At 41.1% G+C, this 14,626-nt stretch overlaps 1 protein-coding gene across 1 annotated transcript in view; it reads left to right on the top strand.

Moving 5' to 3' along the window:
* The first annotated feature begins 7,767 nt into the window (after positions 1-7,767).
* Positions 7,768-14,626, top strand: part of LOC142074732 (adenomatous polyposis coli protein-like) — a 185,265-nt gene continuing 178,406 nt past the window's right edge. The window contains exons 1-2 of the mRNA XM_075135569.1: positions 7,768-8,275; positions 9,258-9,468. The gene's annotated coding sequence lies outside the window, so the exon portion shown is untranslated. The remainder of the gene's footprint in view (positions 8,276-9,257; positions 9,469-14,626) is intronic.

The following is a 14,626-nucleotide window of genomic DNA, read 5'->3' as shown; positions in this document are numbered from 1 at the left end:
CCAGCCTTATATGCTGAGCATGACGTCATATGGTATGGAATAGCCCATTAGCCGGCTGGGCCAGCCGTCCTGGCCACACTCCCTCCCAGCCCTCCGTGCACCTGGCAGGGCACGGGAAGATGAAAAGTCCTTGACGAGCGTAAACATTACTTAGCAACAACTAAAACATCAGTGTGTTATCAACATTATTCTCATACTACATCCAAAACACAGCACTATACCAGTTAATAGGAAGAAAATCAACTCCATCCCAGCTGAAACCAGGACACTTGTATATGAAATGACTAAACAGCATGCATTTCTCTGCTTTTCTCATTCAGATCGTTACAGGACTTTTCTGTAACTAATTGACCCTGTGAAAGACAGGTCTTTTCATTGTTTATGGAAAGATCTGAAATTTGGGAACTTGTAGTGTAGCCTTCTGAAAGAAGGAAAAAAAAAAGTGGAAATTTAGTACATTAGTATAATGGAAAAATCTTAAAAGAAAAATTTCATTTCTGATTCTCTGTACCCAGTACGGAATTTTTCAATTTATTTCTGTAGGACTAGTATCTAAGACAAGTTGTATGCATGTTTTCTGGATGATGTTTTCAAAACAGTAGCAGTGTTCCCTTTCTCTATTCTCTCTTCATCTGCATGAGAAAGGTGGTGCTTTAGTTTCTTGATCCTCAGGAAACATCTTTTTCTTATAGCCTTTTTAATGCTGGTAATTAGAGATCATCTGTATGGAGAAATAATATGCAATGTTTTTCAGAGAATACTGATCTACAAAGTAGGAATACAGCATTACATAGTCAAAACACTGACATGTATGCTGATGATAGGTTATGAGTATGACTTTGTGTATATGATCCTAGTCACAAGGATAAGGCTCAGAGGGAACAAGAAGCAGCCTGTGTGTGGTAGTGAGAGATGAAAGAAACTTTACTTCACAACTTCCAAGGAAATGAGAAGCAAGAGAACATGTTTAACAACCTATTTTTAAAATAAAGTTGAAGAAAGGAGGTGATCTTTCGGTTGTAGCAACAGGTAAAATATGTTATCTAGTTCTGTATGAAGATAAAATTTGCATCTAGGTAAAACAAATATGAAATGTCTTTGTGTTTTCTGTTAATAAAATTTGTTAATGCAGCTTTTTTCCAAGATGCAGCTTGGTGTAAATAAATGTGTAAAACTTGCATTTTGTATTAGTAAACAAACTTCTGAAGACAAATATCTCAAGTTGCCAACACTACACTTCACATTTATGAGTAATACCAAGCATAGTGCCTGGCAACAGAGAGAGACTTCAACACATTATCCAACCCCACTCACTGTGCCTAGAGTCTGAGGTAGTTAGTACTGTGCATATGTTACCGTAAGTCGGTGAAATAAGAACTCTCTAAGACTCGATTTTGGAGTTTTAGAAAGCAGGCATTCTTTAATGCGGCGCCGGGCGCACGGGGGATCGCTCCACCTAGTGTGCATGCCAAATCACTCAACCATAGAAGTTATATACAATTAGAATATACATATTCATTACATTTCTGAGAAATAATCTAAATATTCATGTTTGTCCTGGTTTCGGCTGGGATAGGGTTAAATTTCTTCCTAGTGCTGTGTTTTGGATTTAGTATGAGGAGAATGTTGATAACACACTGATGTTTTCAGTTGTTGCTAAGTGCCCTCCTAGTCCAAGGACAGCTCCCGTGCCTACTGACTGAGCTAGGTACACAAGATGGGAGGGAACATAATCAGGACAGCCAGCCCAGCTGGCCAATGGGGTATTCCATACCATGTGATGTCACGCTCAGTATATGAAGGGTAGGCGTGATCCAGGAAGTACCGATCGCTACTTGGTTATCGGTCAGCGCGGGTGGTGAGCAATTGCATTGTGCATCACTCATTTTGTATATTCTATCATTATCATTATTATTTTCCCTTTTTCTGTTCTATTAAACTGTCTTTATCTCAACCCACGAGTTTTTCTCACTCTTACCCTTCCGATTCTCTCCCCGTCCCGCTGGGGGTGGGGGGAGTGAGTGAGCGGCTGCGTGGTATTTGGCTGCCTGCCAGGTTAAACCACGACAATGTTATTTCCCAGAATTCATTAACGTATGCAAAAGTCTTTGACGCATGCGCCCTTGTGTTCATTGGTGGTCTTTCAGGGTCTTCTGGTGGTCTTTCAGGGTCCTCTGGTGGTCGTTGATAGTCTTCCTCACAGTGTCCTTTAGTTGAACTCAGTCTTTACGCATGCTCAGTTTTAACCCTTGGCTTAATTAGCACAATTCTCATTAGCACAAACTAGCTTAGGCTGTCACAACCCCCTTATCTATTCTACTCAAGATACAAGGTTAGCTTCCTCATCTATTTTACGCAGAATACAAAATTTCAAGGCCTTTTTATCTACTGAATGTCTGGCCTATCTATTCATAAAGCATTCCTAACCCATCTACATCATTTCAACCAAAGAATCATATGTCTCTTCACTGTTCCTTTGTAATTGGTATCACATATGCGATGACTAGTTATGAAATATCAATTTCTTTAAGTATATAAAGTGGTGAAAGGCCTCTGGGGAGAAGGGTACTGCTGCAGAAGGCACATAAAACTGTCCCATTTATGATCAAGCTATCAAAAAGCCACAACTTCTTGCATTTTCTGTTGTAATACTTCTGATTTTTATGAAGTAAATGTTTGTGGGATGTCCTTTGTTTTTCAAAAACGTGGACAATCTGCTGAGAGCTTCTGTTTAACACTTGCAGATAAGGGAGACAAGTATGGGAGTAAAAAAAATCCAGCAACACACAGGGTTGTGCCTTAATTTTGTTTGATCTCAAACTGGATTTTTATAAATACAGTAAGAGGTTGGGAAATATTTAGTGCCTGAATTACACAAAGTATTCTATGAAAAGATTGTAAATTCCTCTTCTGGAGCAGAATTCCCATTTAGCTGTTTGAGAACACTGCTGGGTAGACTTACAGGGATCTGGTCCAAAATAATACAAATAATTGGATTGTGCATACTGAAACTGAGCTGATGATTTTTTGGATAATGCAATTGTATGTCTGGGAATTGATAGCTTACATGCAAAGATTTAGTTCTTTTAATAGACTTCAAAGCTTTTACATAATACACAGTAGGCATTCCTCCAAAAATCAGGAGGCTGTCAAATATTGCTGTAATTAATAGAAGCTTTGTAACAAAAAAAAAAAGTAGCATGAGACACACTTCTTTTTCCTCATCCTAGAGAGCCCAGTTAACTACTGGCCCAGTTAACTTTGTTTATGGTTTACCATAACAGCTTATGTGATGGGAGTTCTATAGTTAGCTATACTGATGAAATCAAAGAGGACTTAGTGTGATACCCTGTTGAAGGTAGCAGACAACGTAGTCTAACATTATCTCCTCATTCTTGAAGACCTTTGAAAGTTTAACTGGCAAAGAGCATCTTTCCTGAGAGTGGACTACTGTCTTCTATGACTCTGGAAAAATGAGCCATGAAAACACAGCTGAAATGAAAGTAGTAATATTTAAATATCTGTGGTGCAATTGCTTACATTTCCTATACAAGCCTGTAGTGCCTTTCATTTCACTTGGTCCCAACCATGAGGTATTATGAGCCTACTAGTTTCATATGAATCAAATGATTACAGGAAGAATGAGATTTCCTCTGGCACGTTAAGAATATATTTTTTAATGAGCTATCTACCCTTATGTCCACTTGCATAAGCAAATATCTCCATAGTTTGTAACGTGCCACAAGGGAGGGGCATTCACTTGCTTCGCTCAAACCATTGAATTTTTAAATGTATTCTATCAGTCACTCTTTTGCTGAGATGTTGGACTGCACTGCTCGCTGATTTATTCTAGAATACTTCTTCCAGAGGATACTTCTTCCAGGGAGATTGCTTACCAATTACTGCCAAAACAGACTCAACCTGAAAAAAAATAATTTATTGCCAATTAAAATAGATATTGATTTGGGTAGTGAGAAACAAGATGACAAACATTAAAACAAGACCTTTCCTCCCCCCTCAACTTCACTCCACTCCAGACTCCTCTAATCCCCCCACAATGGTGCAGGGGGGGTGGGAAATGGGTATGGGTGGGTGTGTTTACAGTCAGTACATAACGATTTCTCTCTGCTGCTCCTTCATTCTCTCTTTTCCCCTGCTCTGGCATGGGTTCTCCATGGGCAGCAGTTCCTTCAGGAATATCCATCTGCTTCAGCATAGGTTCTCCATGGGCTGCAGGGAATATCTGCTCTGCCATGGAGCTCTTCCTCCTCCTTTCTCTGGCCTTGGTGTTCCCTCTGTTTCTCACTCTTTTTGTTCCCTTTCTCCTCTCTCTATCTGGTGTTTTCTACCCTTTTTAAAATATGCTTTCACAGCGATGCTACCAGCTTTGCTGATTGGCTCAGCTTTGGCTGTTCTAGTACATGTAGAACATTTTTCTTTTTATATACCCAAATATTATCAATGCTGTGTCCTTTTATTGAAAGGAGAAATAGAATGATAATCTTCACAACCTGAGTGATGCAGATACGTGTGAGATATTCTACAGGGAGAATTTAAATGTCTTACCCATGACTACAGAGTAAGTATTAATGCTGAAATACAGAATTGGACTGTCGTGGTTTAACCCCAGCCAGCAAAAATAAACCCCACGCAGCCGCTCGATCACCCCCCCAACTGCGGTGGGATAGGGGAGAGAATCGGGAGGGCACAAGTAGGAAAGCTCCCGGGTTGAGATAAAAACAGTTTAATAATGGAAATAAAACTAAGTTGAACAGTAATAATAACAATGAGAACAACAACAATAACAGAATACACAAAGCGGGCAATGCACAACGCAACTGCTCGCCGACCGCGTGTCACGAACAGGGGGCGAGCCCCCCCACACACCTGTTTTTTATACTGAGCATGATGTCACATGGTATAGAATACCCCATTGGCCAGCTGGGTCCACCACCCCGGCTGTGCTCCCCCACCCCCGTTGCAAGCACCACCCAGCAACAGCCAAAGCATCAATGGGCCATCAACGCTCCTTTCACACCGAACCCAAAACACAGCACAGCCCCAAGCTACTGGGAAGAAAGTTAACTCTGTCCCAGCCGGAACCAGGACATGAAGATGCTTTTGCATTTATGATAACATCTTGCCTGCCCTCTCAGTGGTTCAAAACCTACCCCAAAGTTGGAATATGAGCATATGTTGTCGCTTAACGCTACAGGGACAGGCAGGTTCTTCTAGGGATTATTAGCTTATTGTTACACAGAATTTCTAGCAATTAGCATAGCTTTCAGTTAAACAGAATTTCTAGTAATCAGTGTAGCTTTCTTACTATCTAGAGTTTTTAGTTACCTAGACTTTTAAGTCATAGAATCATAGAATCATTAAGGTTGGAAAAGACCTCTAAGATCATCAAGTCCAACCATCAACCCAACACCACCATGCCCACTAAACCATGTCCCTAAGTGCCACATCTACATGTCTTTTAAATACCTCCAGGGATGGTGACTCAACCACTTCCCTGGGCAGCCTGTTCCAAGGCCTGACCACTCTTTCAGTAAAGAAATTTTTCCTAATGTCCAATCTAAACCTCCCTTGGCGCAACTTGAGGCCATGTCCTATCTCTAGTTACTTGGGAGAAGAGACCAACACCCACCTCACTACAACCTCCTTTCAGGTAGTTGTAGAGTGTGATAAGGTCTCCCCTCAGCCTCCTCTTCTCCAGGCTAAACAGTCCCAGTTCCCTCAGCCGCTCCTCATAGGACTTGTGCTCCAGGCCCTTCACCAGCTTCGTTGCCCTCCTCTGGACACCCTCCAGCACCTCAATGTCCTTCTTGTAGTGAGGGGCCCAAAACGGAACACAGGATTCGAGGTGCGGCCTCACCAGTGCCGAGTACAGGGGCACGATCGCCTCCCTGCTCCTGCTGGCCACACTATTTCTGATACAGGCCAGGATGCCATTGGCCTTCTTGGTCACCTGGGCACACTGCCGGCTCATGTTCAGCCGGCTGTCGACCAGCACCCCCACGTCCTTTTCCTCTGGGCAGCTTTCCAGCCACTCTTGCCCAAGCCTGTAGCGTTGCCTGGGGTTGTTGTGGCCGAAGTGCAGGACGCGGCACTTGGCCTTGTTGAATCTCATACAGTTGGCCTCAGCCCATCGATCCAGCCTGTCCAGGTCCCTCTGCAGAGCCTTCCTACCCTCAAGCAGATCAACACTCCTGCCCAACTTGGTGTCATCTGCAAACTTACCAAGGGAGCACTCGATCCCCTCATCCAGATCGTTGATAAAGATATTGAACAAAACCAGCCCCAAAACTGAGCCCTGGGGAACACCGCTCGTGACCGGCCACCAACTGGATTTCACTCCATTCACCACAACTCTCTGGGCCTGGCCGTCCAGCCAGTTTTTTACCCAGTGAAGAGTGTACCTGTCTAAGCCGTGAGCCGCCAGCTTCTCTAGGAGAATGCTGTGGGAGTCACCAGATTGGGTCAAATTCTTAATAATCGGCATGTGATACAGTAATCATAATCTAGATTCAGACTTTAGCTAAAAGAACATGAGTTACTCAATCCTTGGAGGAAGAAGACAATGGTGGAGGCATCCCTGACCACCGGGGGATCATGGGTTTTGCCATCCAGCAGCAGTTCTGGTCTAAGTCCGACTTGCAGCTGCTTGATTTTATAGTCAATATCTCATGTGCTGTTATGCTTCCCTGTTCCATATCGGGTGGCACCACATCCTGGCAACAGTGCTTGGTGGGCAAATAGTCTTGTCCTAATGCTGACAGGGGGTTTATCTGTTCTATAACAGGGGTCATCACATCCTGGTGACAACCACAGTGTTGAAAAGGAGAAGAGAGAAGGGGGTGATATGTGATCAGCACGTTTACGTATTATGGCTGTTTGTCTTAGAAAATGGCGTTGGTTATGCTAACCATGCTACCAGGGGTCAGGAGCAGGGGGTACTGGTCACATGTGCATCAACAGAAATCATATTCTATATTCTGTAATGTGTGCATAGTAGGTGTATTCAGACTGGCAACAGATTTTAGATGGCTTAAGTACTTAGTGGTGTGTCCTTTCCATAGCATTGTAATATTGGTTGAGATTAACACAGCCTTGTTATTCTGGAATGAAAGTGTCTTTGCACAGAGTTATTCCGATGCAACTAGAGCTTTAACTTGTCTAGCGTCGTTTGCATTAACTTTCAGGCAGAGGAATACCCTTGAGTCCTGCTTTTCACTGTTGGCGGCCAAGTGGTGTGGGTTTACTTTTTTTACTCCCGCCCCTTAACGCTGTGGATGAATCCGCGTTAAAGAGGAATGCAGTAGCCAATCAGGGGAAGCGCCCCCCCCCCGTGACAGTGCTGTCCAGTCCGCACGGCTGCTCGTTAGCCCCTCTGAAGCATTTAATGTCGGCGACGCATGCTGTGTTTGGTAGAGCTGCTTCCGGTGCCGAGGGCAGCAGCTCGCCGTCGTTTCAGCAAGTGCTAAATGCGGCGAAACGTACGTTTTCAGGAAGCGGCTCTCGCCGGAGCCCTCCCGCCTAGGGCGATGGCCTGGAGTACGCAACTGTTTTCCGGCGGGGGTGGGGAAGGACGGGACGGACGACAATCTCCGGGGCGCGCCGCCCCATTGGCTGTGCGGCGGCGCCGGGCGGCACGTGACTGGGGCGGCCGTATTGGTCGCGACACTAGCACAGCCGCTGGGCGCGGGTGGGGCCGCCGGTAGCGGGGTTGGAGCACAAGCGGTTGCGGAGATGGGGTGAGTGAGCGAGCGAGCGAGTGAGCGAGCGGGCGGCGGCGGCGGCGGCGGCTTAGGGCCGCTGGATCCTGGTGGCCTTGCTGCAGGGGGAACCGAGGACGGCTCCCTGCGGTGCTTAGCCGTGCCTGTGACGGAGGCAGCGGCGCCGGAAAGAGAAAAAACGCTGTTGTGGTTAAAATAGGCGAGAAAAAAAAAAAAGAAAAAAGGCTTGTTGACATAAAAAGGGGTGGGGGGGGAGGGGAACCGTATCTAAGGAAAGGAGCATCAGATAACGAAGAATGGAAGGGATATGTGGCGAGCAGGGCTGAGGTCGTCCTGCCCCCTCGCGCTGCCACAGCGGCAGCTGCTGGCGAGGGTCACAAAGCCTTTACCGCTGTGCCCTGGCGCGGCTGTGCTGCCCTGCAGTGATGGGGAGAAGGGGGAGGGGAGGCAGGTATTTCAGGATGCGCAGCCCTTGCCTGTGGGGTTGGAACATGAACGTGTTCCTCTGGGGATGATGCACGTCCCGTTGTGAAACGGTAAGGAGCTCCCTTGCGTTTGGCACCAGCCTGGCGTTGTTAGTTACAGGACGCGGCGGTGCCGCCTCTGCGCTTCACTGCAGCAGCTTTTTTTCTTCGCTGGAAAAGAGAAGAGAGAGCTGTAAAGGGACGGGAAGCTGGGCTGTACTGCTGCACTCAGAAATGCACCGATAGGTGGCCAACTGCGAGCTATGTAGCAGCAGAAATACTGAGGATTCTTATAAGAGGAATGTTGTATGTTTAACGAACCCTAAAATTCTCTGACTTCTTAAAAATTTATTTAACATTGCAAAGATATGCTTAGATCTGTGATTTAACCTGAATGCTCTGGGAAATGTTAATGGGTGGGTCCTTTCTCTTTGTCAGATATGCAGCTTTTATTTTAGTAGTTAGGTTATTGCCATCAAAATACACCTTGGTTTTGCAAAAACAAGATTTTTGGAAGACACATGCTGCCAAATTATTTGATCGTATTTACTATTTGAGTCAAAACTTAAAATCTTTTCTGTTGACTTAGGTGTAGGACTTTGTGAACTGTAGGGAGCATTTTTCATTTGATAGTTTTCTTCAATGGATCAGCAAAACTCAGTTTAGACTGGTTTGGATAGTCATGTGTTGAAAGATCCCTTTTAAAGGTGTAGTAGGAAATGTACAACTTCTTAGTTTGTATAGAAGTATCTTTATTAAATTGCTGTGCATATATGAATAATACAATATAGATTAATTCCAACTTAAATCTCTTTCCTTCCTCTGTTGTTTGTTCTGTTGAAAGCGCACCTTAATATTTTTATACTTTATTTTTATTTTTTAGTTCACTTTTTTGTTATTTCTAATGCACTTAATTTCTGAATATTTTATCAAAATTACAGTTCTTTGAAAATACACAAATATATGCACTGAAAGTAGTTTCCTGGAACCAGACTTCTGTATTTTTAAGGAGACTCCAAGAAACTGATAAAACATTTTTTTTCCTCCTCTTTAGTTCTGTTAATTGCAACGATGCACAAAAAAGGTTTGACAAAGACAACTCTAACTTACTGAGTTTGCAACGAAGTCCTTGTTACTAAAACAACAAGCTCGTGAACAACCAAAGAACAGTTTTCAGTGATGGCTGTTTTCTACTCCTTCCCGCATCTCTCTGACTGATGACCTGGGCACACTTAATGCAAAACGAATGAGAATAGGAACTGAAGGTACGAGATTTGTAACACTGCTGTTCCATTCATGGACACTCTTAATCCATACTGTTTTCTTAATTCTGTTTAACTATACCCAAAGCCTTAGAGCCCTTTTAGTGTCCTCATTATGTCTATGTGCCCACATAGCCCAGACGAGAAAAAAACCAAAATAACCTCCCTTCTACTGAGTAGGCATTTTTGGGTTTGTTCTTCAATGCATATAGGGATAGGAAGATTAAATAGGTTCACAACAAAAGCCATTTTAGTAAGGCTTAGGTATGCCACCAGGTGGAAATATTGTGATTTTTCAGTGTGATACTGGAAAAGGCACGAATATTTTTGTGCTCTATCTGGAAAGAATCAGGATAATGGGCTTTTACGACCTGAGGAGGATGGAGTATTTTTCAGTGAGTATACAAGGAGAGTATTAAAACCTGTGAAGGATAAGTATTTTTAAATTAGCAGGCCTGGAAAACTTGCCCCAAACTGAACTGGATAAGACGTGTAGATGTGGTGCTTAGGGACATGGTTTAGTGGTGGACTTGGCAGTGCTAGGTTAATGGTTGGACTTGATGATCTTAAGGGTCTTTTCCAACCTAAATGATTCTATGATTCTATTCTAAGACAGTCTCTGTCCCACTGATACTTTGATAAATTCTTAAATGCCAAAAAAGACTTGGAAGACTGCTGATATTTTGCCAGATTTGAAAAAGGACAAGCAAAAGGATATCTATATATAAACCATTTAACCTGAAGTCAAGCTTCAGACAAAAGAGTGGAGAAGCTGATGAAAGATTTGGGCAACAGAGCAATTGAATTAATGCAAATCAGCATGGTTTGGTATATTAAAAAAAATTATGGCGAAATAAACCTTACTTGATTTTCTTGATGTTTTAAGTGTATTGATAAAAGTAACTATATAAAAATTGTACATTTATAGCTGAAATTAATGGGTGGAGCTGGCTTACCTTAGAACAGCTGCGCAGGGTTTTTGCCTGTCTGTCAGCCCTGCTTGTCTTTTGGAAATACATGTATAATAGCTGTTGAACCATTGCGGTTAATGGCCCAGCATATTAAGTTAAACACACGCGCTTATTTCAGATTACATTAATAGTTAGGCAGTATCTGCAGTGGTTCAATAGCTGCTATGTGAGCAGCTGAGCCCTTCTCTCTTCCCTGTGTGGGAACCTTGCAGAGATGTGTAGGGCAGGCACTGTTCCAGCTATCCCAGCGTTAGCAGTAATCTCTTGCAAGTCAGAACCCTTAGACTTAGTACTTCAAAAAATGTTTTGTAATGTGTTAAAAGGATTAATAAGAAACTAATTTGAAAATCTCAAAAATATGCTTTAATGACATTATGATCTACCACTAAGTTTTGTGTTTTTTTTTTTCCTGAATTCAGTGTGATATGCCCTTGAAGAAACAATTCCCCATTAGTCACCTGGGAGTGAATTACAAAAACTAACAGAATAGTAAAGAGTAATAAAGATGAGATATTTGGCTTGGCACAGGATAGTTGGGTAAAATTTGTGGCTGTAGAAAGAAATTGGAGTTGATAGTCCTTTCTAACAGTACTAAATTATAATCTAGATATTAATGAACTGTAGGCACAATGATCATAATTTGTTATCTTAAGAATAGTAACTACATTGTGAAAAAATCTTTAGTCATTAACACATCTGCTTACCAGTAGTGGTGGTAGTAGAATGCTAAATTCTGTTTCCTTATTAGAGAGTCAGACATCTGATTTATTGCTCTTTCAACGAAGTTCATAATCCAAAATCAGTGTAATGGAGCCCCAGTTGACTTTAGTATTGTTTGGATTGGGCCTTACTGGAGAAATAATTTTGTTTTTTTCCACTGATTTTTGTTCTCTGAAGTAGCTATACAACTTATTCACTAACAAAACTAAAATCAGCCTCAGTTACCATGTGTGACTGAATAATTGTTCAGTTGAAGATTTTTAAAGTTGAAACAAATAGGTTGTAGTGAAAATATTGTCTATATGTATAGACAGTGCTAGTACTCTGTTTATATTCTTGAGGAAAAGACATGTTAGGGTTTTACATTTTAAATTATTCTTTAATCTCTGTTCTGAAAAGACTAATTAGTTTTACAGGAAGTTCTGGTAGTAGTAGCATTTATGACTGAAAAAAAACTAGTAATGGAGGCTGAAATATTTCCATAAGAAGATTTAATTAATATATCATAAATTGTTGAGCTTGGGGTTCTTAAGCAGAACCTCTTCAGGGCATGTTGAGTATATTGTTTATTGATTTCAAATAAAAAAGAACACCGATCAATATAAAATTGTAAGTTTTCAGAGAATATTGGTGTTTTTGCCTATCTCTATGGGGATTTCAGACTAAAAGGAGCACATCTAAATTCCTGTTTCCTGCGCAGTTATAACTAATAAAATTTTCTTAATGTAGAAAAATACATGTCTAAATCTTAACAGTACATTTGCATAAATTTAGGCTGCTGATTAATTTTGGTTTTAGTGTCTGAAAGAGTTATATCCAACTTGAAATTCTGCTTTGATACGTGTATTTATGCGAACTGCTGATTCAGTACAGCATAGTGAAATTTCTTGTAATAATTTCATTTTACTTTGGTAAGAGATTTCTTCTCCTCCATCTCCTAAGAATGAGAAAATGGGTTAGGGAACTAGGAGACCTAGACTCTAGGTGTTTATTATATTGATGGAGTTAAAGCCTGAAGTTCCTACATCCCCAGAGTTATTTCTTGGAGTAAATCTAGCAATAGGGGTATCTCCATTCTTCCATTTGAATCTGGACCACTCTGCAAAAAGAAACTCAGATTTAGAGTGCAAAAGGGAGCTTGACTCTAGTCATAATAGTGAACTTGGTGAAGGTGGGTTGTGTTCTGTGTGCCATGTATTTTCCTTTGGGTTGGATAAAGTATGAAATTGGTATTAGAACAAACAATTCTTCCTCTTTCCTTTCCCCTCGACTCCCCAGTTAGTGACTTCATACCTGGAGTGAAGAGTCGTATTTATTCTTGATTAAACTGATTCTGGCCCCATGGATCTTGAATATGTTTCTGTGTATGTGTGCAGTGTTACAGCTTCAGACTAAAGGGCCAAGTGTAAACCATTCCTTGCTTTACTTTGGACTCGCTATATGGTCTCTGCTGCGAATGGGGAAATATGTGGCTGTGAACCTTGTCTGGCTGAAGAGGACCTAGAGCAAAGTGTAGCTTATTGTCCATTTGGACATCTGTTATTAAATAAAAATTGGAGATGTTTTGGATTACCCAACTTGTGGTAATCAACTAATTCAAATAGCTTTTTTTTAATCTGAAAACCTGTGGAGTAATACTTGACATCTGAATAAATCAATAAGTGACTCCTAGTCAAAGGTAAAATACTGTGTCTCAGCACTGATGTCCCACTTCCATGTTATTAAAAAAAAAAAACCAACAAACATTACACAAAAGGAAGAGGGTGCTTGGAAACATATCAGGAGGAGGAGAAGGTAAAAATACATTTAAAAAAAATTTGTTCTTTGGATTTGCTTCCAATTTTCATATCCTAAGTGAGTTGTAGCAACAGATTGTCTAAAGACAATCTTTAATTCTGCTCTGAGTCTTATCAAGTCAATTGAAATTAACAATTTGCTGAATAAGACTCTTATTTTTGTTATTTGAAAGCATTTAATAGTGTTTCAGCTAAGAGAATTTTGGTGGATTTTATTTGGAGCTCATTTCTTTAAAGGAAAAAAAAATCTTTATTATTGGGTATGTAGTAAGTAAAACTTTTTTCTTTGTGAAATATAGCCTTAAAGTTGGTTTTGTAGAGAGTTGACAGCCACTTCATTTAAGATGCATTACTTGCCCCTCCCCTTCAGTAACTGGTTCCTTACTCATTTAATAAAGTATGTTTAAGCTTATTTTTCATATAAAACAACAGAGCTATCCAATTGCTATTCTTCTACTGTAGCTCCTCCCCTCATTCATTTTTCTACATTTTCTTTTTTTTTGTGTTTATACATCTTGTTAATGTGGCTAATTATTTTAACTTTGAAATGCATGAGTGAGAATTTCTCAGTTGACAGAAGGATAAAAATATCAGGTTCTTCATTTTATCTCACCTTTCATACTGTTGTGGTTTAACCCTGGTAGGCAGCTAAGCCCCACACAGTGGGATGGGGGAGAGAATCTGAAGTTGCAACAGTGTGAAAACTCGTGGGTTTTAATAGGTAAAGCAAAAGCTGCATGCGCAAGCAAAGCAAAATAAGGATTCGTTCACTACTTCCCATCGGCAGGCAGGTGTTCAGCCATCTCCAGGAAAGCAGGGCTTCTTCATCCGAATGTCCCCCACCCTTGCTTCTCCTTTCCCCCAGCTTTTATTGCTGAGCATGATGTCATATGGTATGGAATATCCCTTTGGTCAGTTGGGATCAGCTGTCCTGGCTGTGTCCCCTCCCAACTTCTTGTGCACCCCCAGACTATTTGCTGGGGAGGCAGAGTGGGGTTAAAAAAAAAAGGCCTTGACGCTATGTAAGCACTGTTCAGCAGTAACTAAAACACTGGTGTGTTATCAACACTGTTTTAGTCACAAATCCAAAACAGCACCATACTAGCTACCATGAAGAAAATTATCTCAGTCCAAACCAGTACACATACTAACCATGGATTAACATAATATAAGAAAAGATTCTCTAGCTAGAATTGACATGCATGTAAAATATGGCACACAGCGGCTTCTGTCAATTATATGTAAATGAATGTGTGATATACTTGAGTTAATTTCTAACATGTCAGGTGCAACAAATGAAAAATTAAGTTTACTATTTATGCAGTGTAGTCATAGAGCCTCATATAAACCAACAGATTCTATTAGTATTACAATACAATGTCACTTTATAGCACTTAGAAGTGAAAACATTTTAAAGTTATCCACCTTTGCTTGGGCAGGATTGGCCATGTAGTGTATGTTCTGAAAAGAAATGTGAACTATAGCTGTTGGTTTTATTAATTAGAATGGCAAACTAGTACTTATCAAATGAATACATGCATGAAATGGACCACAAACAATTTGCCTTTCTGGATTTTTTTTTTTGTTACAACTCTGACAGCTATCTGCCTTTTAGGTGGACCTGCCTGATTATAAAAAGTAGAGAATCCATAGAATAGAATAAATATTTTGGAT

The sequence above is a fragment of the Calonectris borealis genome, chromosome W (genome assembly GCF_964195595.1).
Source record: "Calonectris borealis chromosome W, bCalBor7.hap1.2, whole genome shotgun sequence".
Classification (NCBI taxonomy): Eukaryota; Metazoa; Chordata; class Aves; order Procellariiformes; family Procellariidae; genus Calonectris; species Calonectris borealis.
Note: the sequence above shows the minus strand (reverse complement) of the source record. Positions and strands in the feature narration are given on the sequence as shown.